Below are 18,355 nucleotides of genomic sequence, written 5' to 3' on the forward strand. Positions count from 1 at the left end.
TGACACCATTCTCCTGTGGTATAATTTCTAAGGTTATGCATTTTGTCCCTCTGATCTCTAAAACAATGCTCAGTTGGGGCTGGCCCCATGGCTGAGTGGTTAAGTTCGCGTGCTCCGCTGTAGGTGGCCCAGTGTTTCGTTGGTTCGAATCCTGGGCGCGGACATGGCACTGCTCATCAAACCACGCTGAGGCAGCGTCCCACGTGCCACAACTAGAAGGACCCACAACGAAGAATATACAACTATGTACTGGGGGGCTTTGGGGAGAAAAAGGAAAAAATAAAATCTTTAAAAAAAAAAAAAAAACAATGCTCAGCTAGAGTACCTCTATTATTCAATTAAAAGAGTGTGTATATCCTAGCTCTTTGGTAGAATTCATACAAATACACACACCAGGAAGTAAACACAACCCCCAGAATCAAATTCCACAAACTACACGTTCAGTGTGACCACTGACCTCAACTGTAACCAGGAACATCCAAACACTGAACCTTGAAGTCTCAGCCCTAACTGCAACCCAACTGTAATCCCAGACTGAACAAACACAGCACTGAACTCAGCCTATTCCCAGCCCCTTAACTATTATAAAGACTTCAACTTTATAACTATTATAATACTTTTTAATTTTTTAACTATGATATTTAACTACAATACTTTTAAAAAAAATTTTTATTGAGTTAATGATAGGTTAAAATCTTGTGAAATTTCAGTTGTACATTATTGTTTGTCAGTCGTGTTGTAGGTGCACCCCTTCACCCTTTGTGCCCACCCCCCACCCCATCTTTCCCCTGGTAGCCACTAATCTGTTCTCTTTGTCTACATTTTTAAATTCCTCATATGAGTGGAGTCATACAGAGATTGTCCTTCTCTAGCTGGCTTATTTCACTTAACATAATTCCCTCAAGGTCCATCCATGTTGTTGCAAATGAGAAGATTTTGTTCTTTTTTATGACTGAGTGATATTACATTGTATATATATATATATACCACATCTTCTTTATCCAATCATCTGTTGATGGGTACTTAGGTTGCTTCCACGTCTTGGCCATTGTAAATAATGCTGCAATGAACATTGGGATGCATGGGACTTTTGGAATTTCTGACTTCAAGCTCTTTGGATAGATACCCAGTAGTGGGATAGCTGGATCGTATGGTAGTTCTATTTTTAATTTTTTGAGGAATCTCCATGCTGTTTTCCATCGTGGCTGCACCAGTTTGCATTCCCACCAGCAGTGCATGAGGATTCCTTTTTCTCTACAACCTCTCCAACACTTGTTACTATTAGTTTTAGATATTTTTGTCATTCTAATGGGTGTAAGATGATATCTTAGTGTAGTTTTGATTTGCATTTCCCTGATGATCAGCGATGATGAACATCTTTTCATGTGCCTATTGGCCATCCGTATATCTTCTTTAGAGAAATGTCTGTTCATGTCTCCTGCCCATTTTTTTTAAAAGATTTTATTTTTTCCTTTTTCTCTCCAAAGCCCCCCAGTACATAGTTGTATATTCTTTGTTGTGGGTCCTTCTAGTTGTGGCATGTGGGACGCTGCCTCAACATGGTTTAATGAGCAGTACCATGTCCGCGCCCAGGATTCAAACCAATGAAACACTGGGCCACCTGCAGCGGAGTGCGCGAACCTAACCATTCAGCCACGGGGCCAGCCCCAAAGTTAATCTTTCTTTTTTTTTTTTGTGAGGAAGATTATCCCTGAAGTAACATCTGCTGCCAATCCTCCTCTTTTTGCTGAGGAAGACTGGCCCTGAGCTAACATCTGTGCCCATCTTCTTCCACTTTATATGTGGGACGCCTACCACAGCATGGCTTGCCAAGCGGTGCCATGTCCGCACCCGGGATCTGAACCGGCGAATCCCGGGCTGCCAAAGTGGAACATGCGCACTTAACTATTGTGCCACCAGGCCGGCCCCTCTCCTGCCCATTTTTTGATTGGGTTGTTTGATTTTTTTGTTGTTGAGTTGTGTGAGTTCTTTATATATTATGGATATTAAGCCTTTGTTGGATGTTGCAAATATTTTTTGCCTGTTAGTGGGTTGTTTTTTCGTTTCAATCCTGTTTTCATTTGCCTTGAAGCAGCTCTTTAGTCTGATGAAGTCCCATTTGTTTATTCTTTCTATTGTTTCCCTTGTCTGAGAAGACATGGTGTCCGAAAAGATCCTTTTAATACTGATGTCAAAGAGTGTACTGACTACATTTTCTTCTAGAAGCCTTATGGTTTCAGGTCTCACCTTTAGGTCTTTGATCCATTTTGAGTTTATTTTGGTGAATGGTGAGAAAGAATGGTCAATTTTCATTCTTTTACATGTGGCTTTCCATTAACTACAGCACTTTTTAACTTTAACTTTTTATAGTATTAACTATAATACTTTTAACAGTTTAATTATTATAATAACTGATACATAGTCTCTGTTTATAGAGAAACTGCTATGGACTGAATGTTTGTGTCCCCTCAAGTTCACATGTGAAAGCCCTAACATCCAGCATGGTGATATTTGGAGATGGGGCCCTTAAGAGGTAATTACACCTAGATGAGGTCATGAGGGTGGAGCCCCGTTGATCAGATTAGTGTCCCTACAAGAAGAAGAAGAGAGACCAGAGCCTTCCCTGCTCCCTCCACCCCACAGCCATGTGAGCATGCGAGGACACAGTGAGAAGGCTGAGGCCTGCAAGCTAGGAAGAGGCCCTCACCAAAGAACTGAAATGGCAGATACCTTGATCTTAGACTTCTCGACCCCTAGACTGAGAGATAAATGTCTGTTGTTTAATCCACCCAGTCTATGGTCTTTTGTCATGGCGGCCCAAGCTGACAAATACAGAAGCTATTGATGTTTTTTTTAATTGGTGCCGTCACTGTGTAATCAGCCACCTGGTGACATTTTACATTCCACTCAAATGCAATTAGACCAGACCAAAGGAAAACAAGCATAATTCATCCATTCTCCCAGTCATTATCGCTTTGGAACCAAGAAAGCATTCCTTTTGTGCAGCCAGTCCCCAACACACATCAGGTCTTCATTGTTTGTGGCTAAACTGGAGGTACAATGATTTATATAAATAAGTAATACAGTTACAATGATTTATATAAATAAGTAATAAAGTTAGCAGTATCATCTCTCATATGTTCTCTTTTTTCCAATTTCTTCTTCTCATCTAATTAACATGCATGAAGCAGACGGAGAGAGAGAGAGAATGAGTGAACTCTTTGCTATGCAGTAACACTAGAAGAGCAGGAAGAGACAATCCAGCACCAGATAGAAAATCTTAGACAGTCCTCCACACTCTTGTTGTCAAGAGGAGAGGGTGGTGGGAGGAAAAAGTTTCCTCTACCAACTTAGGTTCAGTGCTGGGGGCTTGTGAACTAACAGACAGATTTACAGGAGAAAAGATAGTTTATTTACCAGGGAGCCTTCAGATAAATCGGCTCCCCAGCCATCCAAAGATAGAGGTTTATATACCAACTTTAAAAGGGGAAAGGGAGGTTGGAGAAAAGGCTTCCATTAAAAAAACAAAAGGAAGGTAGAACAGTTTCAGATAAAGTTTGTGAAGCAATTACACGTCCCGGTGATAGTGGTTAGTTTCCTTTCTGGCTGCAAACCTCCCAGAGAGGGGGTTTATTTTTCAGGAGGTCCTGCTTACATCTGCAAAATAAGTTTATATAAGATTTTTTTCTGCAGCTGCTGTCTGTTCAGATATTTTTAGCTTAAAATAATCTTTGTGCTATTGAGGTGCATTTTGAATCCCTCCAGGTGCAAAATCATTCTTCATGTAACATTTTCCAAGGGGCGTTTCCTACCTCACAGATTTTGGCCAGAGCTCCAGATGTAAGAAAAATGCACCCAAATGCCCCACAATCTGGAGTAAAGTGCAAGATTTGCAGAAAGATGGCAACCAAATTGTTTTGTGACCTCTAGCCCATCACCTGCCACCAGGCAGTAGCATGGGACCAGAAGTGAAACTGGAAAGAGGGTTTCTTGGAGGAAAGAGTTGTGCTTCCTCCCGCCTCAAGCCTGATAGGAGGACCTCCAAGAGAGCCACCGAGAGCTGGGAAAACTGGAAAGCCACATGTAAAAGAATGAAAATTGACAATTCTTTTTCACCATTCACCAAAATAAACTCAAAATGGATCAAAGACCTAAAGGTGAGACCTGAAACCATAAGGCTTCTGGAAGAAAACGTAGGCAGTACACTCTTTGACATCAGTATTAAAAGGATCTTTTTGGACACCATGCCTTCTCAGAGAAGGGAAACAATAGAAAGAATAAACAAATGGGACTTCATCAGATTAAAGAGCTTCTTCAAGGCAAATGAAAACAGGATTGAAACAAAAAAACAACCCACTAACTGGGAAAAAATATTTGCAAGTCATATATCTGACAAAGGCTTAATATCCTTAATATATAAAGAACTCTCGCAACTCAACAACAAAACATCAAACAACCCAATCAAAAAATGGGCTGGAGACATGAACAGACATTTCTCCAAAGAAGATATACTGATGGCCAATAGGCACATGAAAAGATGTTCATCATTGCTGATCATCAGGGAAATGCAAATCAAAACTACACTAAGATATCACCTTACACCCGTTAGAATGACAAAAATATCTAAAACTAATAGCAACAAATGTTGGAGAGGTTGTAGAGAAAAAGGAACCCTCATACACTGCTGGTGGGAATGCAAACTGGTGCAGCCACGATGGAAAACAGTATGGAGATTCCTCAAAAAATTAAAAATAGAACTACCATACGATCCAGCCATCCCACTACTGGGTATTTATCCAAAGAGCTTGAAGTCAGCAATCCCAAAAGTCCTATGCACCCCAATGTTTATTGCAGCACTGTTTACAATAGCCAAGACGTGGAAGCAACCTAAGTGTCCAGCAACAGACAAATGGATAAAGAAGATGTGGTACATATATACAATGGAATACTACTCAGCTGCAAAACAGAACAAAATCATTCCATTTGCAATAACGTGGATGGACCTTGAGAGAATTATGTTAAGTGAAATAAGCCAGCGAGAGAAGGATAATCTGTGTATGACTCCACTCATATGAGGAATTTAAAATTATGGACTAAGAACAGTTTAGTGGATACCAGGGGAAAGGTGGGGTGGGGGGGTGGGCACAAAGGGTGAAGTGGTGCACCTACAACATGACTGACAAACATTAATGTACAACTGAAATTTCACAAGATTGTAACCTATCAATAACTCAATAAAAAAAATAAATAAATAAATAAAAATTAAAAAAAAAAAAAGAGAGAGCCACCGAGAAAGCTTGGCCTGAGCGCCCTGGAGCTGACTGGGTGCAAGAGTGAAGAGAGTCGCTGAGGTCTCCTGTGAGCCCACTCAAGAGGACGCCTGCTGGGCAAAGATTGTGCAGATGGAAAGATGTCATAAGCAGTTGGCTTGAGGTTATGTCACTCTGGTCAGAGAATGGCGTACCCAAGGGTGGTGTCTCCAATGCACACACAGAGCAGCCCACAAGAGGAAGAGCCAGCATCTGGAACTGACCACCCAGAGGACACCATCAATGGCTTTTCTGCCCTTTTCTCTCCTCCCTCTCCTTCCCCCACCCTAAATGAGATAAGGGTGACATCGTGAGTGGATAAAGAGGACTGGGAGTAAGGGAGAGGAAATAGTGAGGAAGCCAGCCCACTTCCCTTCCCCACTGAGCTCCTAAGCTGAGGGGGAGCAGCATTCCATGGCCCCACCTTGCTCCCCTGCCGTGCCTGACCAGTTTGCCCTTCAAGTGTTCTGACCCCTCCAGAGTCAAAGTTCAGGGAGCTGGGCAGGAAGAGAAGTAAAAGGGAAGGAGGAGATCGCATGTCTGGAACTTCCCTAAAACATGGCTCCCTGAGCTTGGCAGATGTTCAAGCCTGGCTCTTTCTGTCATGGGGTGTTTTGAAGTTCTTTGGGGACCCTCCCAGCCCCACACCCTTTGCAGTTACTGGCACGGGTGATGCAATTTCCAGCTTGCTCCTGGCAATTTCCATTCAGCCACTGGACCTATTTTACCTCCACAAAACTTTCTCTTTGGGGGTCCCATTGGCCCTCCAGGCAGCTCCCTTGGGCAAGTCCTTTGAAGATGTCTCTCTCCATCTCAAGGCACCCGAGACCCCAGTACTGTCTACTCACACATCCCAGCTCACCTCCAGGGCCTGTGTGGGTCGCTTTTCTAGGTCCAGCCACCAGAGAACAGACTATTCTGCCAGGGTACACATCTCTAGTCCTGGGATAGCCAAAGAGAGGATAGTTTATGCATGCAGTTTGGACCTGCAGTCTGGGATGTCCTCACATGTACACAGTCCCCTCACGGTGCAGGACACAACCAGGAACAGGAAGAGAAGGAGGATGGGGCCAGGGTCCATTTATGCTCTTGCCTCCGTCTGCAGATGTGAGGGGAGGGAAGGGGAGGGGGCTGAAGTGTCCCCAGCAGCTCAGAAGAGGGAACAGCTGGTGCTAAGAGACTGAAGTGGGAGAGAGCTTTGTGCATTCGGGGGACAGGAAAAGGAGGGAAGGAGAGAGCTCTGTGGGGGAGGTTGGGCTGCCAGTGGAGCCAATCTCTCAAGGCCTTGTGAGCCCTGGCAAAGACTTTGGTCTTATCCCAGGAGCAGCCGGAGGACTTGCAGTGTTTAAGCACAGGGGCCCCATGAACAGACTAGCGCTTAGAGAGACCTCTCTTGCTGCTCTTGGACTGAGGGCACCAAGAGTGGACACGCAAGGAAGAGTTGGGATGCCAATGTGATTGTGAGATGAGAAATGGTGGCCTTGACTAGAGCAAGGGCTCTGGAGAAGGTGTGAGTGGGGACATCCACAGGCCCATCACCCTGGGGCTGCCCCTGGTCCTCTCCCAGCTTCCTGTGCACCCTTAATGGCCAGTCTCCCACCAGAGATCCACAATAATTCTGAGGAAAGGGAGGTTATTCGTACATGAAATATTCTTGGAGGTAATGCAAAAAGGCAAGGTGCCTGGCACCTTGTCACCTTGTCATAGCTTCAAGTTTAAGTTAGCTTGTATTTTGACTACAGTGTATTCTCCCAGCTGGACAATAAATCCTACAATAGTACAGACTGTGTCTGTCCCATTTACCCTATATCCCCAGCTCCTAGCAAAGAGCCCAGCAGAGAATAGACCCTCGTAAGTATTAATTTAGTTAATTGTATCTTGCTATTGCTGTATAACAAATCACCCCCAAATTTAAATGGCTTAAAACAGTAACAGCCATTTATTTTGCTCACAATTCTGCAATCAGCTCATCTCTGCTCAGTGTGGCATCAGCTGGGACAGCTCAACTTGAAACTGGAGCATTTACTTCCAAGATGGCTTGCTCTCATGGCTTGCAAGTGGATGCTAGCTGTTGACTGGGAACTTAGCCAGCTCTGTGAGCTGGGGGCCTTGATTCATCTCCACGGGATCTACCCACAGGCTGCTCGGGCTTCCTCACAGCATGGTGCCTGGCTTCCAGTGTTCCTAGAGAATCAGGGGGAAACTGGATTGCCTTTAATGGCCCAGCCTCAGAAGTCACAAAGTGTCCTTTCACTATAGTCACAAGTCTGCCTGGATTCAAGGGGATGGTACACAGATTCCTTTCTCTCACTTGGAGGAATGTCAGGGTCACATTATAAGGACTACGTATGGGGATATTAGAGTGGCCAACTTTGGAAAATACCTTCTGTCTGTCCCATGAATAAGCAAACACGTCATTTAGTGGTAGACCCAGCATTTGAACCTAAGTTCTGTTCATCACCTTTTGTTCAAGGAGGAAAGGATACATGTCACACATTCTAGAAAGTTTGCTTGGAGAAGATAAATCTTTGGAGGTTAGAGGGTTAATTGACAGTTATGAGGAGAATTCATTTATTTGTGTTATCTGCCACTTCAACTAAAATGTAGGCTCCATGAGGATATAGATATAGATACACAAAAATCTCCAGTGCTTAGCCCAGAGCCCAGTCCATAGTAGCTGTGCAAAGAATTCTTGTAGAATAAAGAAATGAAATGATGAGATGCAGGGCTTCGTCCTGCAAGATAAAGTGTCACTTGGTGAGGCGCTGCCACCTTCTGGGCACTGGAGGCATTGCCAGCCATTTCCAACGCTCCATTTCTCTGCGCGCCTTCGGAACTATGCATCCCTCTCTTGCCAGAAGCCACTCTCAGTTTACAGGGCGCTTTCCTGATGGCAAATTGTGGTTTTTAACAACAATCCTGACTCCTATATTGATTCCCATTTGACCAACGAGAACTGTGAGAACCAGAGGAGTTACTTACCAGAATCACCTCTCCCTGGCGTCTCCACATTCTCACCCCAAGCCCTCCTCCCCTCTCTACAGCCTGGCTTTGCCTCCTCCCCCTCACTGTGGCTTCTCTGGCCAAGGTCCTCAAGGGCATCCTGGTTGAAGCCTGCAACCCCTTCCCACTCCTTGTCTTACGCTGTGTAGCACTAGACACTGTTGCTGTCTTCCCTCCTCAAAATATGTGGTTCCCTCGGCATCTTCCATGACTACCTCCTCTCCTGATTTTTCTCCTACCTCTCTAGCTGCTGCTTCTCTTTGGCCACTTCTCTACAGTCCACCTTCTCCCAGGTCTGTCCCTGAGCCCGCCCCTCTCCGCAGAGCCCTGGGAGATCGCCTCCCCTCAGGGCCTCAAATCCCACCTACACACAAATGGGCTGCCAGGTGTGTGATCAGCCCAGTCTTCCCTCCTGAGCTCCAGTTCTGATTATCCAGCCCCCTGAAGACCAGCTGTGCCTGGGAGACCCTGGCATCTCAGGCTCATCTTGTCCAAAGTCAACCTGTTGCCTCCCCTTCCACCAACCACCCTGCCCTTCCCCTCACTCCCCTTACCCAGCTTGGGGAACAGCATCCTCACCCATTCACTTCCTCAAGCCAGGCAGCTGGGGACCACCCCTGAGGGCTCCATCGCCTTACACCAGGTTGACTAAACAGATTTCAGTCTGCTACCCCAAACAGTTCACCAGGTACCCAGACATCTTTTAGCTCTTTTATGTGTTGTCTATTCTACTCCTCAGCATCCTTCAGACTCAGCCCCTCCTCCCCTCCTCTCTGCCTCCACCGAATCTTCCTCATTCAGAACCAGGACTACTGTGACAGGCCCTCATCACCTGCCTCCTGAGACCCAAATTGCCCTGGTTAAAATCCTTCAGGATGGGGCCCAAACTCCTTGCCTGGCACCCACAGTTTGGCCCCCACCCACCACCAAAGACCACTCTCCACCCTCTGCCCATCCACCCTGCACTCAAGTCACACTGCACATATCACACCATCCATACGTCTGTGCCTTTGCCCACTTCCTTCCCTCTGCACAGAATACCTTCCCTCATCTGCTCATGTCCAAAGTATGCCATCCCCATTGTACACACAGGGAAACTGAGGCACAGAGGGCTGACATAACTCGTCCAACGTTATAGAGCTGGGAAGGGGTGGAGCCAGGTTCCAAAGGAGGAGCGTCTGAAACCGGCTCCTTTCACTATTCTGCAGCACCCAGGCTCAGCTGCACGCCTCAGTTTCCCCAAGTGTAAAATGGGGCAATGAAAGACTGTGGGCCCCATCTGCTCTGAGTTTCCCTAACCAGGATTTCTTGATTCTGAGACTCTCAGGTGGTGACCTGCTGGTACCAAGCACAGGTCCCCCAGCCGGCCACTTGGCAGGGAATGCTTTGGCCAAGCGTGGGGCTGGCTGGGTGATTGTTACAAGTGGGCAGGCATTGCCCGCCTCCTCGACTGCTCCAGTTTCAATCTGTATTAGTTTTCTGTTGCTGTGTAGCAGAATACCACAAAGAGCAGCTTCAACAACTCCTGTTTATTAGTTCACAGTTCCATAGCTAATACAGTGGTATTAGTTCTGCAGCTAATGCAGAAGTCTGGCAGGGCTGGGCTGGGCTCCCTGCTCAGGGAAGCATTAGGCTGAGTCCTCATCTGGAAACTGAAGAAAACTGTTCCAAGCTCATTCAGTTTGGTAACAGAACTCAATTCCCGAAGTTGTAGGATTGTGGGCCCACTTCCTTGCTGGCAGTCAGCCAGGGGCCTCTCTCAGTTCCTTAAGGCACCCCATTCCTTCTCACACAGCCTGTCCATCTTCAAGTCAGTGATGGTCCGTCAAATCCCCCTCATGCCTCGAGTCTCTCTGATTTCCTCTTCTGCCACCAGCTGAAGAAAACTTTCCACTTACAAAGGGCTCACCTGATTGGGTGAGGCCCACCCAGATAATCTCTTTATTTTAAGATCGACTGACTTGGCACTTTAATCACACATGCAAAATCCCTTCAGAGCAGTGCCTGGACTGGTGTTTGATGAATCACCAGGGGACAGGAATCTTGGGGGGCCGTCTTTAGAATTCTGCTGACCACACCATCATTCATTAGACATTTGCTAAGACCTGCTCACACTATCTGTACTCAGCAGTACTGGGGGTGCAGAAATGGATAAAACTTGACCCAGGACCTCTGGGACCCCTGAATCAACATCCCTCTATCCACCCTGGGCTCAATCATATTTTCCCACCTCCTTGCCTATGTTTAGGTCACGCCTTCTACCTAAATGCTGTTCCCTACTATCTTAGTCAGCTCAGAACACAACAAAATCCCACAGACTCGGAGGTTTAAGCAACAGAAATTATTTTCTCACAGTTCTGGAGGCTGGAAGTCCAAGATCAGGGTGACGTCAGGTTTGCTTTCTCCTGAGGCCTCTCTCCTTTGCTCGCAGACAGCTGCCTGCTCACTCTGTGCTCACACGGCCTCTCCTCTGTGCAGGTGCATATCCGGTGCCTCTTCCTCTCTATAAGAACACCATTCATATCGGATTAGAGCCCACCCTGATGCCCTCATTTAACCTTACTCACCTCTTTAAAGGCCCTATCTCCAAAGACAGTCGCATGCTAAGGTACTAGGGGGTCAAGGTTTCAACACACGAATGCAGGGGAGACCCAATTCCGTCCATAATACCTACTGTCTCCACCCACCAAGTATCTCCTCATTTGGGGGACTCAGCTCATAGGCTGCCTCCTCCATGGAACCACCCCGGGTTGGAGTATACTTCACCCCCACTGGGCCCCCCTACATCGAGCTGGTACCTCTATCCTCACCAGGTCAGTTTCCCACTAGACTGTGAGCTCCCAGGACAGGCTCCACAGCTGAGAAGCTGGTGCGTCCCAGGAATCATCCAGCATAGGGCTTGGCTCCCAGTGGGGCATCAAGACATGTTGGGGAAGGATGGGAGGAGGGGAAATTTGCAAGTAGAGGATGCTAACAAGGTCAAAGGGCAGAGATCTTTGTCCCAAGAGGCTGCCAATCCCAACCCTTCCCTAGCCAAGTAATATTGTAAGTAAACATAAGTGAGGCCATCTTGTCACGCCAAATGACCCTTTCCTAGTTACAACCCTTCCAGCATGTAATCATTATAAATGGCTACACGCTTTCATGATTTTACGGCCCTGATCCTGTGCACATACCCCTGCTGAGGTACGCTGATAGCTTTGTTCTTGACAATAATAACAAATTTTCCCAAGGAACAAGAAGGCCTCTGGGAAGAAGGAACACCTGTAAGACGTCCATCATCACTGACAGAAGAAAAGAACAATGAGGCGCCCTGGAGTCCGTCGTGCTTGAAGGCGGACACTTCTAAACCCCCTCCTTACTGCCCATTTCCCCCGTATAACTGCCTCAAGATTCTGTAATTCTCTAAGATGATTTTTTGAGACATTAGTCTGTCATCTTCTGATTATGCTGGCTAATCGAATAAATGCTTACTTTCTCGATCTCTAGCTCGATGTGATTAGTTGGCTCAGATCGTGGCAAACAGAGCAAGCCCATTGCTCAGTAACAATCTGGGGCCCCCAAATGGTGTTGCAGGACCAGTAAGAGTTCTTCAAGCCCAAGGCCTGAGGGGCAGCCACCTCCAAGCTTCCTGCTGCCCCCACCAGGCAGAGTTTGGGCATCTTGATCGTGGCCACATCCTGAGAGAGGCCGGATCAGTCTCATCCCCCATCACATCCCTCCTCACAAAGCATCCCCAGGGGCTGGAAGAGTACCAGCCACCCTGACCCCGGGGTTAGGAAACCTGAGTTCTAGTCCTTGCTAAGCCTGTCACTCATTATGCCACTTTAACGTGTCAATCTAACTTCTCTGAACCTTCATTTCCTCACCTGTAAAATGGGCACAAAAATACCTTTCTCATAGGGCCTCCATGAGGACTGAAAGAGATCAAATCTATAGTAGGAGCTCAAAGCATTGGAGCTGGGAGTTAATTAGAGAAGGAAGGGATTTGAACATTGGTAGATCCTGGAAAGTTGTTCTAAACTGAGAAAAGTAAATGAAATGTTAGCCCCTGCCTCTCCCTGTGCCTGTGGCTTTCCTTTGCTGGGTCTCAGTCTTTTCAACTGTAAAGTGAGAATCTGGACTCATTCTCTCTCTGTCAGTGAGATTTTTGACCTGGAGAGGCCTTTAAATACCACCAACTATTGTCCTACACATTTTGGAGACGGGAAAATGAAGCACAGAAAGGGGAGTTGCCAGGGGCAGAGCTGGAACTAGGACCAGGATCCCTGACTCCCAGGCCCGCAGGAGCCCCGCACCTTCCTGCCTCTCTCAGTACACAGTCTCAGCCACAGCTGAGGGCCTCTTGGCACCAGGCACCATCCTAATCTCCTTGCTTGAATTAACCCGCCAAGTCTGTGCTGTCTGTGCTGACAAAAGTCATCACGTGTGGCTACTGAGCACCTGAAATGTGACTAGTATAACTGACGAACAGCAGTTTTTATCTTATTTAATTTTAAATCATTCAAATTTTAAAAACTGACACTCAATTTGGTTATCCGGACAACTCAAGTATCTACTTTTTCAATTGGAAATATCATTAAAGCTAAACAGAGATCAAGTATCTCTGATAAAATTTAGGGTCTAAATTGAGATGCTCTATAAGTATAAAATAAACAGTGGAGACTTCCAATTTCCAGTTCGGCTTGGGCCTCGCCACTCCATCCTAACAACAAGTAAAAAGCTGAGCAAACTTAAAAGTCAACAATTCTTCCTGGATCTGTCAGAGAAGTGAAATCACATGGTAAACTGCTGCCCCCAAGACTGGAGAGACAGACAGGCAGATACAAGGAATCACAACTTAACAGAAACCTCTACCAGAACCAGTGCTAGGGTAAAAAACCTGAGCTGTAATTGATGAATTGCTGGAGGCACAGCGTGGACAAGGCTGAGCATTAGCAACGGTAGGGAACCCCCACACTTTTGTGAGTTTTCCCTCCTGGAGCTGTACCAGGTGCTCACAGGGCATATCAGAGAAAAATCCCCTCTTGCGTCCAGCCTCCTCCAGCCATCCTGTCCCACCTAAGATGAAGTGGAGGGATTGACATCACTTGTGAAGTTCACAGTCCAGAGGCACAGGCTCACTAAAAGACTGAGACCTAATCCTGGGACTATACAAAGCTTCTCATCCCTAAGGACCTCATCACTGAATCACTAAAGACTGCCCATAGCAGTTCATTTCACCCAGCACATCATGTCTGGCTTTCAATGAAAAAATTACAAGGTATACTAAAAGGCAAAAACACAATTTGAAGAGACTAAAGAAGCATCGCAATCAGACTCAGATATGGCAGGGATGTTGGAATTATCAGGCTGTGAGTTTGAAACAACTATGATGAATGTGCTAAGGGCTCTCATGGAAAAAGTAGACAGCATGCAAAAACAGAATTATAGTCAACTGATCTTTGACAAAGGAGCAAAGGCAATATAATGGAGCAAAAATAGTCTTTTCAACAAATGGTACTGGAACCACTGGACAGTCACATGCGAAAAAAAAAATGAATCTAGACACAGATCTTATATTCCTGACCAAAATTAACTCAAAATGGATCACAGACTTAAACGTAAAACACAAAACTATAAGAAGATAAAATAGGATAAAACCTAGATGACCTTGGGTACAGTGATGACTTTTTAGATACAACACCAAAGGCATAATCCATAGAAGAAATAATTGATCAGCTGGATTTCATTAAAATTAAAAACTTCTGCTCTGTGAAAGACATGTCAAGAGAATCAGAAGACAAACCATAGACTGTGAGAATATATTTGCAAAAGACATATCTGAAAAAGGACTGTTATCCAAAATATACAAAGAACTCATAAAACTCAATAAGAAAGCAAACAAACCAATTAAAACATGGACCAAAGACCTGAGTAGACACTTCACCAAATAAGATATACAGATGGCAGATAAGCAGAAGAAAAGATGCTCCACCTCATATGTCATCAGGGAAATGCAAATTAAAATAACAATGAGATACCACTATACACCTATTAGAATGGCCAAAATTCAGAACACTGACAATACCAAATGTTGACAAGGATATGGAGCAACAGAAACTCTCATTCATTGCTGGCAGGAATGCAAAATGGTGCAGCCACTTTGGAAGACAGTTTGGCAGTTTCTTACAAAACTAAACATGCTCTTACCATATCCAGCAATCATTCTCCTTGGTATTTACCCAAGGGAGTTGAATTTACCCAAAACTTATGTACACACAAAACCTGCAATGCAGATGTTTATAGCAGCTTTATTCATAATTGCCGAAACTTGGAAGCAACCAAGATGTCCATCAGTAGGTGAGCAGATAAATAAACTATGGTACATCCAGACAATGGAATAGTATTCAGTGCTAGAAAGAAATGAGCTATCAAGCCATGAAAAGACATGGAGAGACCTTAAACGCATATGACTAAGTGAAAGAAGCCAATCCGAAAAGTCCATACACTTTATGACTCCTGCTATATGACATTCTGGAAAAGGCAAAACTGTGGAAACAGCAAAAAGATCAGTGGTTGCCAGGAGAAAGAGGGGAGGAAGGCATGAATAGGTGGAGCGCAGAGGATTTTTAGGGCAGTCAAACGACTCTGTATGATACTGTAATGGTGGACGCATGTCATTACACATTTGCCCAAATGCATAGAATGTACAACACCAAAAAATAACCCCTAATGTAAGCTACGCACTTTGAGTAATAATGATGTGTCAATGTAGGCTCATCAACTGTAACAAACGTACCACTCCGGTGGGGGATGTTGATAGTAGGGGGTGCTGTGAATGTGTTGGGACAGATGGTACATGGGAACTCTCTTTACTTTCTGCTCAATTTTGCTGTAAACCTAAAACTGCTCTAAAAAATAGTCTGTTTAGGAGGAAAAAAATACGCATTGGATTCTGAAGACTCAATTCAAAATAAAGAATGTAAAATAACTCATTAATAATTTTTATTGGGGGTTGGCCCCGTGGCTGAGTGGTTGACTTTGCGTGCTCCACTTTGGTGGCCCGGGGTTTCTCCAGTTCAGATCCTGGGTGCAGACATGGCACTGCTCATCAAGCCGTGCTGAGGTGGTGTCCCACATGCCACAACCAGAAGGACTCACAACTAAAATATACAACTATGTACTGGGGGGATTTGGGGAGAAAAAGCAGGAAAAAAAAAAAGAAGATTGACAACAGACGTTAGCTCAGGTGCCAATCTTTAAAATAATAATAATAATAATTTTTGTTGATTCATGTACACATGATAATATTTCAGCAATTTCAATCAAATAAAATATATTATTAAAATTAATTTCACCTTTTTATCTTTTGCTTTTTTTAATATGGCTACTAGAAACTTTTTTTTTTTTTTTTTGCTGAGGAATATTTTCCCTCAGCTAACATCTGCACCAATCTTTCTCTATTTTGTATGCGGGTCACTGCCACAGCATGGCCAATGACAAGTGGTGTAGGTCTGCACCCAGGAATGGACCCTGGCCTGCTGAAGTGGAACGTGCCAAACTTAACCGTAGACCACCTGGGCTGGCCCTAGAAACTTTTAAATGACTTAATGTGGCTTGCATTATTTTTCTACTGGACAACACAAGTCTAAATCTTCAAAGCAACCACATGATGTAGGCATGTTGTCATCTCACAGATGGGAGAACCTAACGTAGCAGGTGCTGCCAGCGCCCCCCATATTGCCTCACCCCTTCCCAGTGGTCACCTGCAGCTTCAGTAGACCGTCCCTGTACACGCCCCAGCTTCACTGCATCTCAAACGCTTGCATCTCCCTGCCTGAGGGGCAGACCAGAAGTCCAGGGAGTTAGTGCTTCTAGGAGCAGCCCTCGGCCAGTGGGGGTGAGGCTGGTGGATAAAGACCCCAGCTTCCTAACCCCGGGAAGGCGGGTTCTGCACCAGCTCTCAGAGGGTCCTCTGTGGGGTTAAGCTCACTTCACTCCTTCACCACGTTCCTCCCCGGCTAAATGACTTGCACCCAATCGTACATCGCAGATTCTGCTGTTGGCAGATCCCAAACCAAGACACCAGGGTACAGAGAGCTGGAAGACACTCAGAGGTCATATAAATAGGAAGAGACAGGCTGGCTATTTGATCCCAGGCAGTCTGACACCAGATCCCACATTCTCGAACACCACGCTCTGCTGCCTCTCCTGCAGTAGCCACGACATTCCCGTAACAGGAGTGGGGGAGACTCGCCCCTCAAATCTGCCCACCCCTTGAGCTGACCCCAGAGCCGAAAAGCCTTTCTGCGGGTCCAGGTGATTTTATCAGAGGCTGAGCAGGCCTGGAACAGACGCCGCCTGGCCTGCCCGGAGCTGTCCCTTGGCACCCGTGTCTGCTTCCCGGCTGGAGGGAAGCCAGGACTGCCAGCCAGTGCCTGGAAGGGCACTCATCTTCTGACCAAGAGGACACACTGGGATCTGAGAACCAGAGAAGCTGGGGGCGTGGGGGGCCAGGATCCAGGGAAAAACTCACTGAGCTTATTCATTTATTGAGCTTATGGCATGCCGGGCACAGTTCTAAATGCTTTAGGTGTGGGGGGTTGAGGGTTAGTAATAAATGTATATTCCTCACAGCAGCCCTTGGTGATATGCACAATTATTAGCCCCATTTTATAGATGAGGAAACTGAGGAACAGAGGGGGTGAGTAAGTTGCCAAGGTCACACAGCTAGTAGGTCTCACAGGTAAGATTCAAACTCAGGCAGTGTGGCACTTCATCATTCCCCAGTCCTGCCTGTCCTGAAACTCCAGGTGCGTCTGCTGCCAGCTACTCCAAGCTCCGCCTAGAGCGCCAGTTCTGCAGCGAGACTTCAGCACGAACTTCTGCCCGATCCCCGACTTTGGCAGAGGCCCCCTCGGCAGGAGGGGCTGGCAGGGGAAAGCGTCCTCACGACTGGGAAGCAGGAGGCTCCAGAAAGAGGGACTGTGATCCCTGGAGAGCAGCACCCTTCGCTCTCCGCCCCCTCCCCCAAGGCCCCCTGGCTTTTGGCAAAGATCAATTAATAAGGGCAGCCATTCAACCTCAGTGTGTTTATTTATTCCTAGCCTCATTCCCAACATAATTTAAGGGGGCTTAAAAGAATAGATGCACAGTTTCTCCACCAAAGGTACTCTGATAACCAATGCCTGGTTTACTGCCTTAACGGCCTTGTAATTGACACCTTGATGATGTGATACTGTTAGATCATTACACAGAGAGTGACCAACTCATTCTGGTTTTCTTAGAACTTTCCCAGTTTTCAAAGTGAAAGTCCCTTGTTCTGGGAAACCCCTCAGAGATGAGCAACAGGGACAGTTGATCATCCTTACACAGGATGCAGGGCGCCAAGTCTACTCACCAGAAGACTAAAAGTTTAACTCAGAGCTTCCTAACAGCCAAGGCAAAGAGGGAAACACCATCTGTTATGAGATTTTCAGTGTCTAGGATAGTACCATCCAACAGAACTTTCCATAATGATGGAGATGGTCTACACTGTCCAATATGAGAGTTACTAGGTACATGTCTCTATGGAGCACTTAAAATGTGGCTAGTGTGACAGAGGAACTGGATTTTCAACTTTATTTCATTTTAATCTATTTAAATTAAATAGTCACATGTGTGGTTAATGGTGACAATATTGGACAGCACAGCGGCATTAAATACAAACACAACAGGTGGTCAGGAAAAGCCTCTTTCTTAGTATTGAGGCCTGAGAAACTTCCACCCTGAGTTATCACACCTGAGGTGAACACAAAAGTGAGTTGCACTGGGTGAATTTCTCTTCTTCTGTATGTAGTAACAGCAGGCACTGCCATAGCTTAGGCCGTGTGCTGAGCATGCTCATAAAACCTTCTCGAACGTTCATTCATTCACTTCTGGAAACCACCTTAGCAGGGAGTCACTCATGATATCCCCAGGAAGAAGGTTCCTCCCAGGAGACCCAGGGACACCCGAGGCGTCTCCTTCCCTGGCCTGAGAGGACTGGTACATCGTGTCCCCCCGCCCTTCCTGGGGACAGC

Source organism: Equus asinus, chromosome 21, assembly GCF_041296235.1.
Source record: "Equus asinus isolate D_3611 breed Donkey chromosome 21, EquAss-T2T_v2, whole genome shotgun sequence".
NCBI lineage: Eukaryota > Metazoa > Chordata > Mammalia > Perissodactyla > Equidae > Equus > Equus asinus.